The sequence below is a fragment of the Oncorhynchus nerka genome, linkage group LG28 (assembly GCF_034236695.1).
Source record: "Oncorhynchus nerka isolate Pitt River linkage group LG28, Oner_Uvic_2.0, whole genome shotgun sequence".
In the NCBI taxonomy this organism is placed as follows: domain Eukaryota; kingdom Metazoa; phylum Chordata; class Actinopteri; order Salmoniformes; family Salmonidae; genus Oncorhynchus; species Oncorhynchus nerka.
Window position 1 is genome coordinate 60,514,436 of NC_088423.1, and position 15,744 is coordinate 60,530,179.

Here is a 15,744-nt window from a genome sequence, read left to right on the forward strand (position 1 = left end):
GACTCAGTCAATAAAAAAAGTGGTCAGATGAAGCAGATGCTAAACTACAGGACTGTTTTGCTAGCACAGACTGGAATATGTTCCGGGATTCTTCCGATTGCATTGAGGAGTACACCACATCAGTCACTGGCTTCATCAATAAGTGCATCGATGACATCGTCCCTACAGTGACTATACGTACATACCCCAACCAGAGGCTATGGATTACAGGCAACATCCACATTGAGCTAAAGGGTAGAGCTGCCGCTTTCAAGGAGCGGGATTCTAACCCGGACGCTTATAAGGAATCCCCCTATGCCCCCCCGACGAACCAGGACTAAGATCGAATCGTACTACACCGGCTCCGACGCTCGTCAGATGTGGCAGGGCTTGCAAACTATTACAGACTACAAAGGGAAGCGCAGCCACGAGCTCCCCAGTAACACAAGCCTACCAGAAGAGCTACATTACTTTTATGCTCGCATCGATGCAAGTAACACTGAAACATGCATGAGAGCATCAGCTGTTCCAGATGACTGTGTGATCACGCTCTCCGTAGCCGATGTGAGTAAGACTTTTAAACAGGTCAACATTCAGACTGATTACCAGGACGTGTACTCTGAGCATGCACTGACCAACTGGCAAGAGTCTTCACTGACATTTTCAACATGTTTCAAGCAGACGACCATAGTCCCTGAACCCAATAAAATTATGGTAACCTGCCTATTTTTTTTAACCTTTATTTAACTAGGCAAGTCAGTTAAGAACAAATACTTATGTTCAATGACGGCCTAGGAACAGTGGGTTAAATGCCTTGTTCAGGGACAAAACAACAGATTTTTACCTTGTCAGCTCGGGGATTCGATCTTGCAATCTTTCGGTTACTAGTCCAACGCTCTAACCACTAGGCTACTACCGACCCACTCACATCTGTAGCCATGAAGTGCTACGAAAGGCTGGTCATGGCTCACAAGGCTGGTCATGGCTCACATCAACACCATTATCCCAGAAACCCTAGACCCACTCCAATTTGCATACCACCGCAACAGATCCACAGATGATGCAATCTCTATTGCACTCCACACTGCCCTTTCACACCTGGACAAAAGGAACACCTATGTGAGAATGCTATTCATTGACTACAGCTTAGCGTTCAACACCATAGGGCCCTCATAGCTCATCACTAAGCTAAGGACCCTGGGACTAAACACCTCCCTCTGCAACTGGATCCTGGACTTCCTGACAGGCCACCCCCAGTTGGTAAGGGTAGGTAACAACACATCCAACACGCTGATCCCCAACCCAGGGGCCCCTCAGGGGTGCGTGCTCAGTCCCCTCCTGTACTCCCTGTTCACTCATGACTGCATGGCCAGGCACGACTCCAACACCATCATTAAGTTTGCTGATGACACAACAGTGGTAGGCCTGATCACCGACAATGACGAGACAGCCTATAGGGAGGCCAGAGACCTGGCCTTGTGGTGCAAGGACAACAACCTCTCCTGCAACGTGATCAAGACAAAGGAGATGATTGTGGACTACAGGAAAAGGAGGACTGAGTTCACCCCCATTCTCATCGGCGGGGCTGTAGTGGAGCAGGTTGAGAGCTTCAAGTTCCTTGGTGTCCACATCACCAACAAACTAACATGGTCCAAGCACACAAGACAGTCGTGAAGAGGGCACAACAAAATCTATTCCCCCTCAGGAGACTGAGAAGATTTGCAATGGGTCCTCAGATCCTCAAAAGTTTCTACAGCTGCACCATCGAGAGCATGACTGGTTGGTTGGTTGCATCACTGCCTGGTATGGCAAGTGTTCAGCCTCTGACCGCAAGGCACTACAGAGGATAGTGCGTACGACCCAGTACATCACTGGGGTCAAGCTTCCTGTAATTCAGGACCTCTATACCAGGCGGTGTCAGTGGAAGGCTCTAAAGATTGTCAAAGACTCCAGCCACCCCAGTCATAGACGGTTCTCTCTGCTACCGCATGACAAGCAGTACCGGAGTGTCAAGTCTAGGTCCAAGAGGCTTCTTAACAGCTTCTACCCCCAAGTCATAAGACTACTGAACATCTAATCAAATGGATACCCAGACTATTTGCATTGTCCCCCCCCCCTTTTACGCTGCTGCTACTCTCTGCTTATTCTCTATGCATAGTCACTTTAATAACTCTACCTACATGTACATACAGTATTACCTCAATTACCTCGACTAACCGGTGCCCCTGCACATTGACTCTGTTCCGGTACCCCCTGTGTATAGCCTCACAATTGTTATTTTTACTGCTGCTCTTAAATTATTTATTACTTTTATTTCATTTATTTTTTAGGTGTATTTAAAGAAAACTGCATTGTTGGTTAAAGGGCTTGTAAGTAATCATTTCACTGTAAGGTCTACACTGCATGTGACTAATAAAATTTGATTTGATATGGGAATGCATTCCCCTTCTCCTTCCCCTTTGTCATGGTAAAAAGCAATGAAGTCAGCCAGACCTCCAGCCAGTTTATCCACTGTGAGGGGAAATTAGCAATTTAATGCAGCAGGAAATAGAGTCCAATCCCTCTTCCCTTTCATTCTCACCCACTGGGCTCTATGTGTCTCTAGAAGGCCTAAACAACTGGTAAAATACAGACACCATTAAAGTCAATGGTCCCTGAGACAATACTAGAGGTTAAGAGGGTTCCAAGGCTGTTGATTGTAAAGAGAGTATGGAGGAGGAAGGGAGTAGCGGAGAAAAACATCTACCGCCAGTCAATATCATTCCATTAGGGTCAATTAATTAGATATGAATCCACACGGTAATATATTCACAAATGCCACCAATCAAAAACTTAGTCGCTCTCTGAACCCAGCACCTGATCAAGTTCAAAGTCTGAGAATTAAATTGAGTGTGAATTAAATTAGACCCAATTACAATAATTCAAATGACTAGAGTCATTATCAACACATTATGCATGCTCTAATCTAATGGTTTGATTAATGGAACTCCGTGCCGATGCTAAATCTCACGCGGAGAGATAGATGAACTAGCCTTCCGACGTCCCAGACAATAATAAAGAAATGTAGTTAAGATTTTAATATCGCTCTCAGCAAAGCTCGTTCTCTCTTAACTGAAGGTCCCTCTACATCCTGAATCGATACTTGCTTTGAGATCATTTGAGCAAATACTGGGAGAAATTAAACCTCTCCAATAGGCGGTCATTGCGGTGTGCTTTTCATTCAGACACTAACATAGATAAGCCCTAAGCCTTGGTTATGACTCTTAATGAGAACCAGGCTTTTCATAAAGGCAGACTTAAAGCCTTTATCTGGAGAAATGCTTATTAAGATAAGACCTCCCTATCACACTACTGGCAGATGGATGTATGTGTGTGTGTGTGTGTGTGTGTGTGTGTGCGTGCGTGCGTGTATGTGTGCATGCACGTGCGTGTCCCTCATAGTCTGTTTATATACTGTTGTTTACTCACTGTGTACAGTACCAGACAAAAGATTGGACACACCTACTCATTGAAGGGTTTTTCTTATTTTTACTATTTTCTACATTGTAGAATAATAGGGATGACATCAAAACTATGAAATAACACATGTGGAATCACGTAGTAACCAAAAAAGTGTTAAACAAATGAAAATAAATTTGAGATTTGAGATTCTTCAAAGTAGCCACCCTTTACCTTGATTACAGCTTTGCACACTCTTGGCATTCTCTCAACCAGCTTCACCTGGAATGCTTTTTCAACAGTCTTGAGGGATTTCCCACCTATGCTGAGCACTTGTTGGTTGCTTTTCTTTCACTCTGCGGTCCAACTCATCCCAAACCATCTCAATTGGGTTGAGGTCGGGTGACTGTGGAGGCCAGGTCATCTGATGCAGCACTCCATCATTCTCCTTCTTGGTCAAATAGCCCTTACACAGCCTGGAGGTGTGTTGGGTCATTGTCCTGTTGAAAAACAAATGATAGTCCCACTAAACCCAAACCAGATGGGATGGCGTATCGCTGCAGAATTCTATGGTACCCATGCTGGTTAAGTGTGCCTTAAATTCTAAATAAATCAGAGACAGTGTCACCCGAAAAGCACCCCCACACCCAAGGGCGTTAAGGGGGGGACATTAATGATTCATGGTGCCCTAGTGTCACGACTTCCGACGAAATCGGTCCCTCTCCTTGTTCAGGCGGCGGTCGAAGTCACCGGTCTTCTAGCCATCGCCGCTCCACCTCTCATTTTCCACTGGTTTTGTCTTGTTTTCCCGCACACCTGGTTCACATTCCCTCATCAGACTAAATGTATATTACCCTCTGTTTCCCCCATGTCTGTGTGTGGAATTGTTCTTTGTGTAGGGTGTTACGTTACAGGCTGGCTTGCTCTAGGTTTGTTTCTAACTTAGGTTTGTTTGTTTTGTTTAATCCGGTTCATGTTACCGTGGCTGTGCTTTGTGCTGCCTTGCCTGTGCCTTTGGGCCAGGGTGTATATTAAAGTTCTCCTGTTATCACCCATCTCTGCTCTCCTGCGCCTGACTTCCGGGCAACCCGTCACTCACCCTGTTACACCTAGCCTGGTAGGGGCCCCTAAATGTTTAGAGAATTATTTGTCTATCATTTGTTTTTAAATCTGTGATGAAAATGAATACGTATAACCATAATCAGATCAGGCATCTCTACCCAACCATCCCAAGATACTGTTTCAGAGTATTTTCTGCTATGGTTTATCTTCTGTTGAACTTACTCAGGAATGCCCACATAATGTCTTGACACCACAGTTGCAGTTTCTCTGTAGGTACCCCATTTACGTTTGCAGTCCACATGGTTCAGGATTTTCTTTGTTTTGGGTATGTTATTTAGGCATATATTTAGGAATTATGCATAGGGCAGAAGAGGGTTAGCCTTGTTTATAAGAATAGGTAAATAAATTATTTAATCTGAAACATGGATCATTGGTAATTTCTTCATTAAAATTGAATACAATGCCATATCTTAAAAAATACGTCACCAATTGTATAGTTCTTTATACACTGCTCAAAAAAATAAAGGGAACACTAAAATAACACATCATAGATCTGAATGAATTAAATATTCTTATTAAATACTTTTTTCTTTACATTAGTTGAATGTGCTGACAACAAAATCACACAAAAATTATCAAATTTATCAACCTATGGAGGTCTGGATTTGGAGTCACACTCAAAATTAAAGTGGAAAACCACACTACAGGCTGATCCAACTTTGATGTAATATCCTTAAAACAAGTCAAAATTAGGCTCAGTAGTGTGTGTGGCCTCCACGTGCCTGTATGACCTCCCTACAACGCCTGGGCATGCTCCTGATGAGGTGGCGGATGGTCTCCTGAGGGATCTCCTTCCAGATCTGGACTAAAGCGAGATGTCCCATCTGATGTCCCAGATGTGCTCAATTGGATTCAGGTCTGGGGAACGGGCGGGTCAGTCCATAGCATCAATGCCTTCCTCTCGCAGGAACTGCTGACACACTCCAGCCACATGAGGTCTAGCATTGTCTTGCATTAGGAGGAACCCAGGGCCAACCGCACCAGCATATGGTCTCACAAGGGGTCTGAGGATCTCATCTCGGTACCTAATGGCAGTCAGGCTACCTCTGGCGAGCACATGGAGGGCTGTGCGGCCCCCCAAAGAAATGCCACCCCACACCATGACTGACCCACCGCCAAACCGGTCATGCTGGAGGATGTTGCAGGCAGCAGAACGTTCTCCACGGCATCTCCAAACTCTGTCACGTCTGTCACATGTGCTCAGTGTGAACCTGCTTTCATCTGTGAAGAGCACAGGGTGCCAGTGGCGAATTTGCCAATATTGGTGTTCTCTGGCAAATGCCAAAAGTCCTGCACGGTGTTGGGCTGTAAGCACAACCCCCACCTGTGGACGTCGGGCCCTCATACCACCCTCATGGAGTCTGTTTCTGACCGTTTGAGCAGACACATGCACATTTGTGGCCTGCTGGAGGTCATTTTGCAGGGCTCTGGCAGTGCTCCTCCTTGCACAAAGGCGGAGGTAGCGGTCCTGCTGCTGGGTTGTTGCCCTTCTACGGCCTCCTCCACGTCTCCTGATGTACTGGCCTGTCTCCTGGTAGTGCCTCCATGCTCTGGACACTACGCTGACAGACACAACAAACCTTCTTGCCACAGCTCGCATTGATGTGCCATCCTGGATGAGCTGCACTACCTGAGCCACTTGTGTGGGTTGTAGACTCAGTCTCATGCTACCACTAGAGTGAAAGCACCGCCAGCATTCAAAAGTGACCAAAACATCAGCCATGAAGCATAGGAACTGAGAAGTGGTCTGTGGTCACCACCTGCAGAACCACTCCTTTATTGGGGGTGTCTTGCTAATTGCCTATAATTTCCACCTGTTGTCTATTCCATTTACACAACAGCATGTGAAATTTATTGTCAATCAGTGTTGCTTGCTAAGTGGACAGTTTTATTTCACAGAAGTGTGAATGACTTGGAGTTACATTGTGTTGTTTAAGTGTTCCCTTTATTTTTTTGAGCAGTGTAATAAAGAGTCATAAAAATCTCATGACACAGACAGTTTTTGTTAACAGTATTGCAAACATTTTTGGTTCCTAATGTTAATATAGGCAAAGGATGAAGGTGGAAACTAGAATCTGCACAATTGGAGTATAGAGCAGCAGAAGCTTATAGTTATTAAATGTACTAACACATATTGTTCAGTACGTTATTTTAATCTGAAACATTCTGATTTCTATGTTAGGGGCATGGTAAGTTTTTTTCATGGGCAACGCCCCTGCCCACACCATCACACCTCCTCCTCCATGCTTCGCGGTGGGAACCACACATACGGAGATCATCCTTTCACCTGCGTCTCACAAAGACACGGCGGTTGGAACCAAAAATGTCAAATTTGGACTCATCAGACGAAAGGACAGTTTTCCACCGTTCTAATGTCGATTGCTCGTGTTTCTTGGCCCAAATAAGTCTCTTCTTATTATTGGTGTCCTTTAGTAGTCATTTCTTTGCAGAAATTCGACCATGAAGGCCTGATTCACACTCTCCTCTGAACAGTTGATGTTGAGATGTGTCTGTTACTTGAACTTTGTGAAGCATTTATTTAATGAAGTTATCCTCTGCAGCAGAGGTAACTCTGGGTCTTCCTTTCCTGTGGTGGTCCTCATGAGAGCCAGTTTCATCATAGTGCTTGATGGTTTTTGCGACTGTGCTTGAAGAAATGTTCAAAAGTTCTTGAAAATTTCCAGATTGACTGACCTCCATGTCTTAAAGTAATGATGGACTGTCGTTTCTCTTTGCTTATTTGAGCTGTTCTTGCAATAATATGGACTTGGTCTTTTACCAAATAGGGCTATCTTCTGTATACCACCCCTACCTTGTCACAACACAACTGATTGGCTCAAACGCATTAAGAAGGAAAGATATTCCACAAATGAACTTTTAACAAGGCACACCTGTTAATTGAAATGCATTCCAGGTGACTACCTCGTGAAGCTGGTTGAGAGAATGCCAAGAGTGTGCAAAGCTTTCATTACGGAAAAAGGTGGCTACTTTGAACAATCTCAAATATAATTCCATATGTTATTTCATAGTTTATGTCTTCACTATTATTCTACAATGTAGAAAATAGTAAAAAATAAAGAAAAACCCTTCAATGAGTAGGTGTGTCCAAACTTTTGAATGATACTGTATATACTATATTGTCGACATACCTTAATATACCTACTACTGTACATAACACACTAATTTGCTCCAGGGACGCTGTACTACTACAGGGGACCATGTAAAACAACACATTTCACTGCACCTATCCAGTGTATGTGACAATACAATTTTAAAAAAGAAATACAAATATTTTCCAAATTATACACATCACATAAAGTCTTTATATTCTCACTCTCATTCGATAAAATAAGAAATAGACATTTGTATTGTATTTGCAAGACATTCTACTGCACTGCTGGAGCTAGTAACACAAGCATTTCGCTGCACCTGCCATGTGTGTGTGTGTGTGTGTGTGTGTGTGTGTGTGTGTGTGTGTGTGTGTGTGTGTGTGGACATGTCCATCAGAAAGGTCTTTGACAAGCTGCCACAATAGGCAAGGTTCACTTACCACTCTAACTGTGACAGAGTGACAGACAGATCAATGCTACAAATGGAGAAATGGAATAAGATATAATTACAAAAATGTGTGAATGGCTGAAAGGAGGAAGGTTCATTATCTCCAAAAATATAAACACAACATGCAACAATTTCTACGATTATCGATACGTTCTAACTTCTTGTCAATGCTTAGACTTCATTCCTAGTCACCCCCATAAACAGACTGAGGTGTTCAGCATCCTCAACGCTCCTAGAAGCTACTGCCATTGTGCTTTTTTCCAACCTCCTCTCTCTGTCAAATCAAATTGTATTTGTCACATTCGCCGAATACAACAAGTGTAGACTTTACCGTGAGATGTATACTTACAAGCCCTTAACCAACAGTGCTGTTCAAGAAGAAGAAAACATTTACCAAGAAGACTAAAATAAAAAAAGTAAGAATAAAAGTAACACAATAAGAATAACAATAACAAGGCTGTATACAGTCACTTCCACAGCCAAGGATAAATGAACCAGCAACATTGCAGTTAGATATTGAGGGAGAGAAAGAGGGAAAGGAGAGGAGGAAGTGAAATAGAGACAGAGAAACAATAGGGGAGAAGGGGGGTGTGATGTGCTCCCTGGAGATCAAAGAAAACACACTCCTGAAAATACTCTGTAAAGAAGTGCTATGAATGCATAGTGAAGACAACCCCCGCCCCCATGCACACACACACATTCTCCTTTCACTTTATACACAACACACATCCTCGTTCAGAGGCATTCTCTAAATACACAGGCAATGTTTTGTATAGTGAGCAGCATTTATACACCATAGACAAGGAGTGGCAGTGACGCCCTTTGACTGTGACAAACACACACACACACACACACACACAAACAGCATTGATGGCCTTGACTACCTCCTTCCTGCCGGTTTGGCAATTGTGCCACTGCTCAGCAACAGAGGGAGAGGTGATGCAGTACATAACGTATGCACACCACTAGAGGCCAGTAGAGTCTGCATGTGTACTGTTCATTGCAAGCAAATATGTCAGTGTGCCAAGTCATTTGCCTGGAAAGATGATTTCCCTCTCTCATAAAGACTAGGGATGTGCATATTTTCCTTTCAATTCTATAGATATCTAGATACATAGGCTCCGATACAGCAACGATACGTTTTGGTTTTAAAACGATTCGATGCGGTTAGGTTTGATTAGAGGACGAGTCGTTGCGATTTGGTTCGACGTGATACGATTTGATGCACCAACATTTGTTGCATGAACATTTTCCAAATCTAAAATTCAAAATCTGCTGCTGATGGAGCTCATAAACCGGGTCTCTCTGAGATGGATCTGTCTGAGCTGACTTCTGTGTGTGTGTGTGCGTACGTGTGTGGTGTGTGTAAATTACCACAACAAAAAACAGTCACCAGACCATTATTCCTCCTCCGCCAAACTTTACAGTTGGCACTATGCATTGGGGCAGGTAGCGTTCTCCTGGCATCCTCCAAACCCAGATCCGTCCATCTGACTGCCATATGGTGAAGTGTGATTCATCACTCCAGAGAACACGTTTCCACTGCTCCCGAGTCCAATGGTGGCGAGCTTTACACCACTCAAGCTGACTCTTGGCATTGCGCATGGTGATCTTAGGCTTGTGTGTGGCTGCTCGGCCATGGAAACCCATTTCATGAAGCTCCCGATGAACAGTTCTTTTGCTGACGTTGCTTCCAGAAGCAGTTTGGAACTCGGTAGTGGTGTTGCAACTGAGGACAGACAACATTTTTACTCACTTCAGCAGTCGGCGATCCCTTTCTGTGAGCTTGTGTGGCCTACCACTTCGCGGCTAAGCCGTTGTTACTCCTAGACATTTCCACTTCACAATAACAGCATTAACAGTTGACCGGGGCAGCTCTAGCAGGGCAGAAATGTGACGAAACTGACTTGTTGGAAAGGTGGCATCCTATGACGGTGCCATGTTGAAAGTACCTGAGCTCTTCAGTAACACCATTCTACTGGCAATGTTTGTCTATGGAGATAGCATGGCTGTGTGCTCGGTGTTATACACCTGTCAGCAATGGTGTTGCTGAAATAACTGAATCTACTAATTTGAAGGGGTGTCCACATACTTTTGTATATATGTATATGGTGTATGACCTATGTAGGCACCTGAGCTGAGCCATAAAGGCATCGGCCACTATCAGATTAGGGGGACAATGTACCCTTTTATTTTTGTCTCCCCCACTTTGGTTCTGAAATCACCAGCACCCACTAACTAACTTGTCATTTTTGCAGATTAAGTGTTTTAGCTAGTAATGTATCAATATTTATCATTTACAAATTAGCTATGACATGGCCAATGAATATAAAGGACTTTGGATTCACCCGGTCTCAAAATCGAATGTTTTTGACTGCTTAGGGAGTTTTTAGAGAGTAATCTTCTCTTCTCATCTTGCTTCAACCATACAGTGCGCTGCACAAAAGTGCTTGTTGTCCTCGTTATATCAAAAAATGTACATATACACTGATTGTTTAAGCAAAACTACCAAAACTATTGCTGATGGTGAACTTCAACAATCAAAATAAAATATATTGTAAACCCCGTTCCGCATGTAGCCAGATGTGAGTTGTGCCTCGGGTAGCTTACTTTTATTCCGTTGTGAACCGGAAAATCTCCCCGACAGAATCTCCCCCCCCCACCCATTCGCGTGAACACGCACACACTCAATTCTTCAATGCTGCAACTTGCTTGTTAGTTGAGATTTCTGCTCTTCACTCCGTTGTCAGTTTAGCCTGTATTTCACGGATCTTAGTAGCAGAAAGCATGTTGTGTGTGTCCTTCAAGGCAGCTGTCAATGATTACGTTAGGCTGCGTTTAATTTATTTGTATTTTTATGGCGGTTCATTGCGGGGGAGGCACTAGTAATGTCTGCCATTTACGGTTTGGCTATTTGTTTCAAATGTATTCGTCTGTAAAAATGCGTTCTGCTACTAAAATCAGTGAAATATAGACTAAACTGACAACGGAGAGAAAGAGCAGAAATCTCAACTAGCAAGCAAGTCACAGCAATGAAGAATTGAGTGTGTGCGCGCTTTCACGCGGGGGGGGGGGGGGGGGGGAGACAATTCTGTCAGGGGGAGATTTTCCGGCACAACACCTGTTCCTGTTAAACACAATTTTCAACAGGCATAGATAACAATAAACCAGCAAACGGCTGGTGAGCTCTCGTTGTTCGGCGAGCGAAACTGGGGCACAGTGCACAGTTTAATCTTTGAGTTTGACTATATCTCACTCTTCTGGGATATTGCCTGGGGTTGTTCGGCATGCAACATTACTGTCAACACAGTGACATGCAGTTCGACACAAAATACGGGAGGTATTTTCGGAAGGTAGAGGTAAGAACGAATGGAATATCAGCAAAACATTTGAGCGAACCGGCGATTCGAAACATTTGAATCGATTTTCTGGTCAGTGCATGCTACGATTTGGATTGGTTTGGACCTGCACTTGTATCTTAAACATTTTCATTCGAGAGATACACATACACACATGTAAAGGTGCACACACGCTATGTGCGGTATATATTTATGGCCATCTGGTCAACCACGTCGCTCTCTCCGTCTCTCTGCATTATGCATGATCTCAGAGAGCACTTTCAGAGAGAAGAGAGTGTGTGAATGTGCGTTTTAGAAACTTGTAGACATTTCCCCCATTTAACCCAACCGGTCTGGGACAGTGAGTGCATGTGTGTGTGTGTGCATGTGTAGACTATATTTTACAAACAGTGCATATGACAGCGAAGGGTCATGTGGCCTGGTATATGACTGATACTCCTCTCTTCCTAATCCCAGATTACAGCTAATGTCCCCCTCAATCATTGACAATCTACACTACATGACCAAAAGTATGCGGACACCAGCTTGTCGAACATCTCATTCCAAAATCATGGGGATTGATATGGTGTTGGTCCCCCCCCTTTGCTGCTATAACAGCCTCCACTCTTCTGGGAAGGCGTTCCACTAGATGTTGGAACATTTGCTGCTGGCTCTTGCCTCCATTCAGCCACAAGAGCATTAGTGAGGTCGAGCGCTGATGTTGGGCGATTAGACCTGTCTTGCAGTTAGCGTTCCAATTCATCCCAAAGGTGTTCGATGGGGTTGAGGTCAGGGCTCTATGCAAGCCAGTTAAGCTCTTCCACACCAATCTCAACAAACAATTTCTGTATAGACCTCTCTTTGTGGACGGGGATATTGTCATGCTGAAACAGGAAAGGGCCTTCCTCAAACTGTTGCCACAAAGTTGGAAGCACAGAATCGTCTAGAATGTCATTGTATGCTGTAGCGGTAAGACTTCCCTTCACTGGAACTAAAGGGCCTAGCCCGAACAATGAAAAACAGCCCCCAGACCATTATTCCTCCTCCACCAAACTTTGGTAGGTAGCCTTCTCCTGGCATCCGCCAAACCCAGATTCGTCTGTCGGACTGCGTGATGGTAAAGAGTGATTCTTCCCTCCAGAGAACACATTTCCACAGGTCCAGAGTCCAGTGGCAGCGAGCTTTACACCACTCCAGCCGACGGTTGGCTTTGCGCATGGTGATCTTAGGCTTGTGTGCGGCTGCTCGGCCATGGAAACCCATTTCATGAAGCTCCCAACAAACAGGTCTTGCTTCCAGAGGCAGTTTGGAACTCAGGAAAAGAGTGTTGCAAACGAGGACAGAAAAGTTCAATAACATATATTAATCCAAGAAAATTGAAGGAGAAAGGGAGAGAGAATGAGGGGGCCCGAAAGAGTCGGAAGCAAACAGCGAGAGAGGGAGCGAGAGAAATGTACAATTATTCGAGGGAATGGAAGCCCCACAGCAATCAGAACCCTCTAGAGATTATCATCTCATTCCCTCTTTATCACCTGGTTAGTGTCTGTCCATCAGAGACTGTGATCGGATTCACCCAGGAGGGGATAGAGAGAGCAGAGAGAGGCCATGGCCAGACCCCACGCAGCCATGGAGAATTGTGTTATCTCTGGACCAAATACAAATGTTCTGTTCCCAACTCTCTTGCCTCTGCTCTCCTATGGGGAGGAAAGGAGAGGAGAAAAGAGTAAAGACAACGGGGGAGAGAGGAAAAGGGAGAAGAAATTGATGAGGCTGAGGGAAGCATGCTGTTCCCAGGCAATTAGTCTGTGTAATTAGGCTGTAGTGAAGGAAACCATGGTTGGCCTTGGTAGATTAACTCCTGAATTCTGGTACAGAGGCAAAGTCTACAAGTCTCCGAGGGATTGGGCCACCACACAGCACCCTCTGACAGGACTGGATGGAGATGTCTCGCTTTTTTGGAGACTCGACTAACACACGTATACTCTAAACACATGCACACGCAGATGCAGCCTGTGGGTAGTGATCCATGGCCTATAGTCACAGCAGTGGCATGGCTGTCTCTCTCTGTTAGACTGAGCTAATGTCACCCCAGTAAAGAACCAGCCACCTAAAATACACAACCCTCCAGTAAAGAAGGAACTACAACACACACACACACACACACATCTGAATCTGAATCTTGAAAAAGGTGCATATGGAGAGAGAGAGAGAGAGAGAGTAAAATATGATGACACGAGCAGGGTAGTGCAGTCCCGAATGGCTCATCCTTTCCTAGCAGTTGATATTCTGTAGGGTTAAACCATACCACCTCCATATCCCCGAGTCACAACAGAAGTGTGGGTGATCAGGGGTTAATCTAGCCAGTTGATGGTGAGGACTGCTGCCGTATCAACGTCACACACACAGAGACAGAGAGACAGAGAGAGAAAACGCGATGAGCTACCTTAACACATCACACAATCAGTAAGGTACATGTAATAACGAAAGGGATGAATTGTGGACAGTGTGTTATTAAAATGTTATGGTGACGATATTTCTGCTCTATTTTTAAAGTCGCTCCAAGTCACGTTTTGGTACGGACACGTTGCCAAGCACTTGCTCGGGAACACACTCAAATGCGCACGCACACACAAACACGCTTGCGTCTCGTTCCCCCCACTGCACAGCCTTACATGGCATTCAAGCGATCGCTCTCTCCACAGAGGCATTTCTTCAGCGTTGCTAAGCAGACCAATAATTCACAAACAAACCAAAACATCCACCCCCTGCTATCCTGAGAGTCAGTTGGCCTTGCTAGACTGCCTGGACACTGGCAGAGTCAAATGCCAAGACACTTTTACATTCACGGAGGCAGTCTCCCCTTCAAGAGCATTCAGGGAATCACATCACTTCCCTGAAGGGGTAACACATCAATGCAGAACCACCCACAGATACTTCCTATTACACAGTGAAAACAGCAGAGCAAACACACATACCTTTGTGGAATAGAGCGAGGGAGAGCGAGGGAAGGAGGTGTGGGATAAAAGGGAGTGATAGAGAGAGACAGACAGCAGGGCGAGGAGGGACGGAGGCAAAGGGAGAAAGAGGAAAACCGGAGTGACAGAAGACGAGAACGACGAAGCAGGGTCTCACGCTCTCTAACCTGAGTGTCAATACCACCGTCTGTCGCTGGAGCGCGCCTGGTTTTGGGGCGCCCCTGGTGGTGTCCCGAGCCCCCCTGGGGGCCCACCGCGAGAACGTGTCTGTCGGAGGGCTTGAGGGGCACGGGCAGTGGTAGGGGCAGGGTGAGGGGTCGCGAGGGCACCTGTGGAATGGGAAGAGCGCTGTGCACCGGCTTGGGCAGTCCCGACTTCATCTTAGAGGCCAGCAGAATGGCAGGCATCTTCCTCCGGGGCACCAAATAGTCTCAGACACACACACACACGGTAATGTCCGACCACACTTAAGCAGTTAAGCCGACGCCGTCCTCCCAGTAAGCAAACGGTCTTACCAGCTGGAATAAAAGAGTGGGATAATGGGACACAGTCAATGTGTTGGGAAGTGTCCGTGTGGTCTTTCTGAATCCTGACGCTCCTATCTATAAGAGGAGGGATCAGTGGAGTCTTTATCCGACAGTGGGAGCAATAGTCCAGGTCCAGCTCCCTCCCTAAGACCCTACCTGTTCCCTGGCTCTAATCCCTGCTCTGGTTTATTAGGAATACCGGTATTCCCAGTCTCTTATTGGGAATTCCCTGTACTCTGACGGAGGAGCTGGCAGTGTTCCATTTCCCCGGATTCAGTGAGTATTCGTATTCTCTTCCTGGTTTAGCGGAGTTAATTATCTCCTCCGGATGAGAGACGGAAAAACTCTTTGCTTCCCTCGAGGAAATGAGGAGGAAGAAGGGAACGAGGGAAAGGAAGAAGAAAAGGAAAAAACGAGAGAACAGCAACAGAGGACCACTCGCGTCGGCGACCGCTCTGCCTGTGACTGCACTCTCTCTATTCCTCCTCCTCTCTATCTCCCTCCCCAGTATTGGCCCTGTAGCAGGTGTGGCTTAGGGATAGTGGAGGACAGACATGTTTGGATGACAGCCTTAGGCATTCTCTCTCTCTACCTCTCTCTATCTCTCGTCTCCATTGCCAGTCTCCTTCCCTCATTCCAGTTTTGTAAGACTGGATGAGAGGACTAGAGCGAGAGTTGTAGCCACTGTAGACGCAGGCAATGCACTCCATACAGTCATACACACTGTGCAGACCAAGACCAACTGCTGAGATACACATTGAGATACACAAAAAAGTGTGTGTGTGTATGTAAATAGCTCTGAGTGTG

General features: G+C 45.3%; 1 pseudogene; it reads right to left on the minus strand.

Moving 5' to 3' along the window:
• Positions 1-15,409, minus strand: part of LOC115113458 (neuron navigator 2-like) — a 144,595-nt pseudogene extending 129,186 nt beyond the window's left edge.
• Between the last annotated feature and the right edge of the window lie 335 nt (positions 15,410-15,744).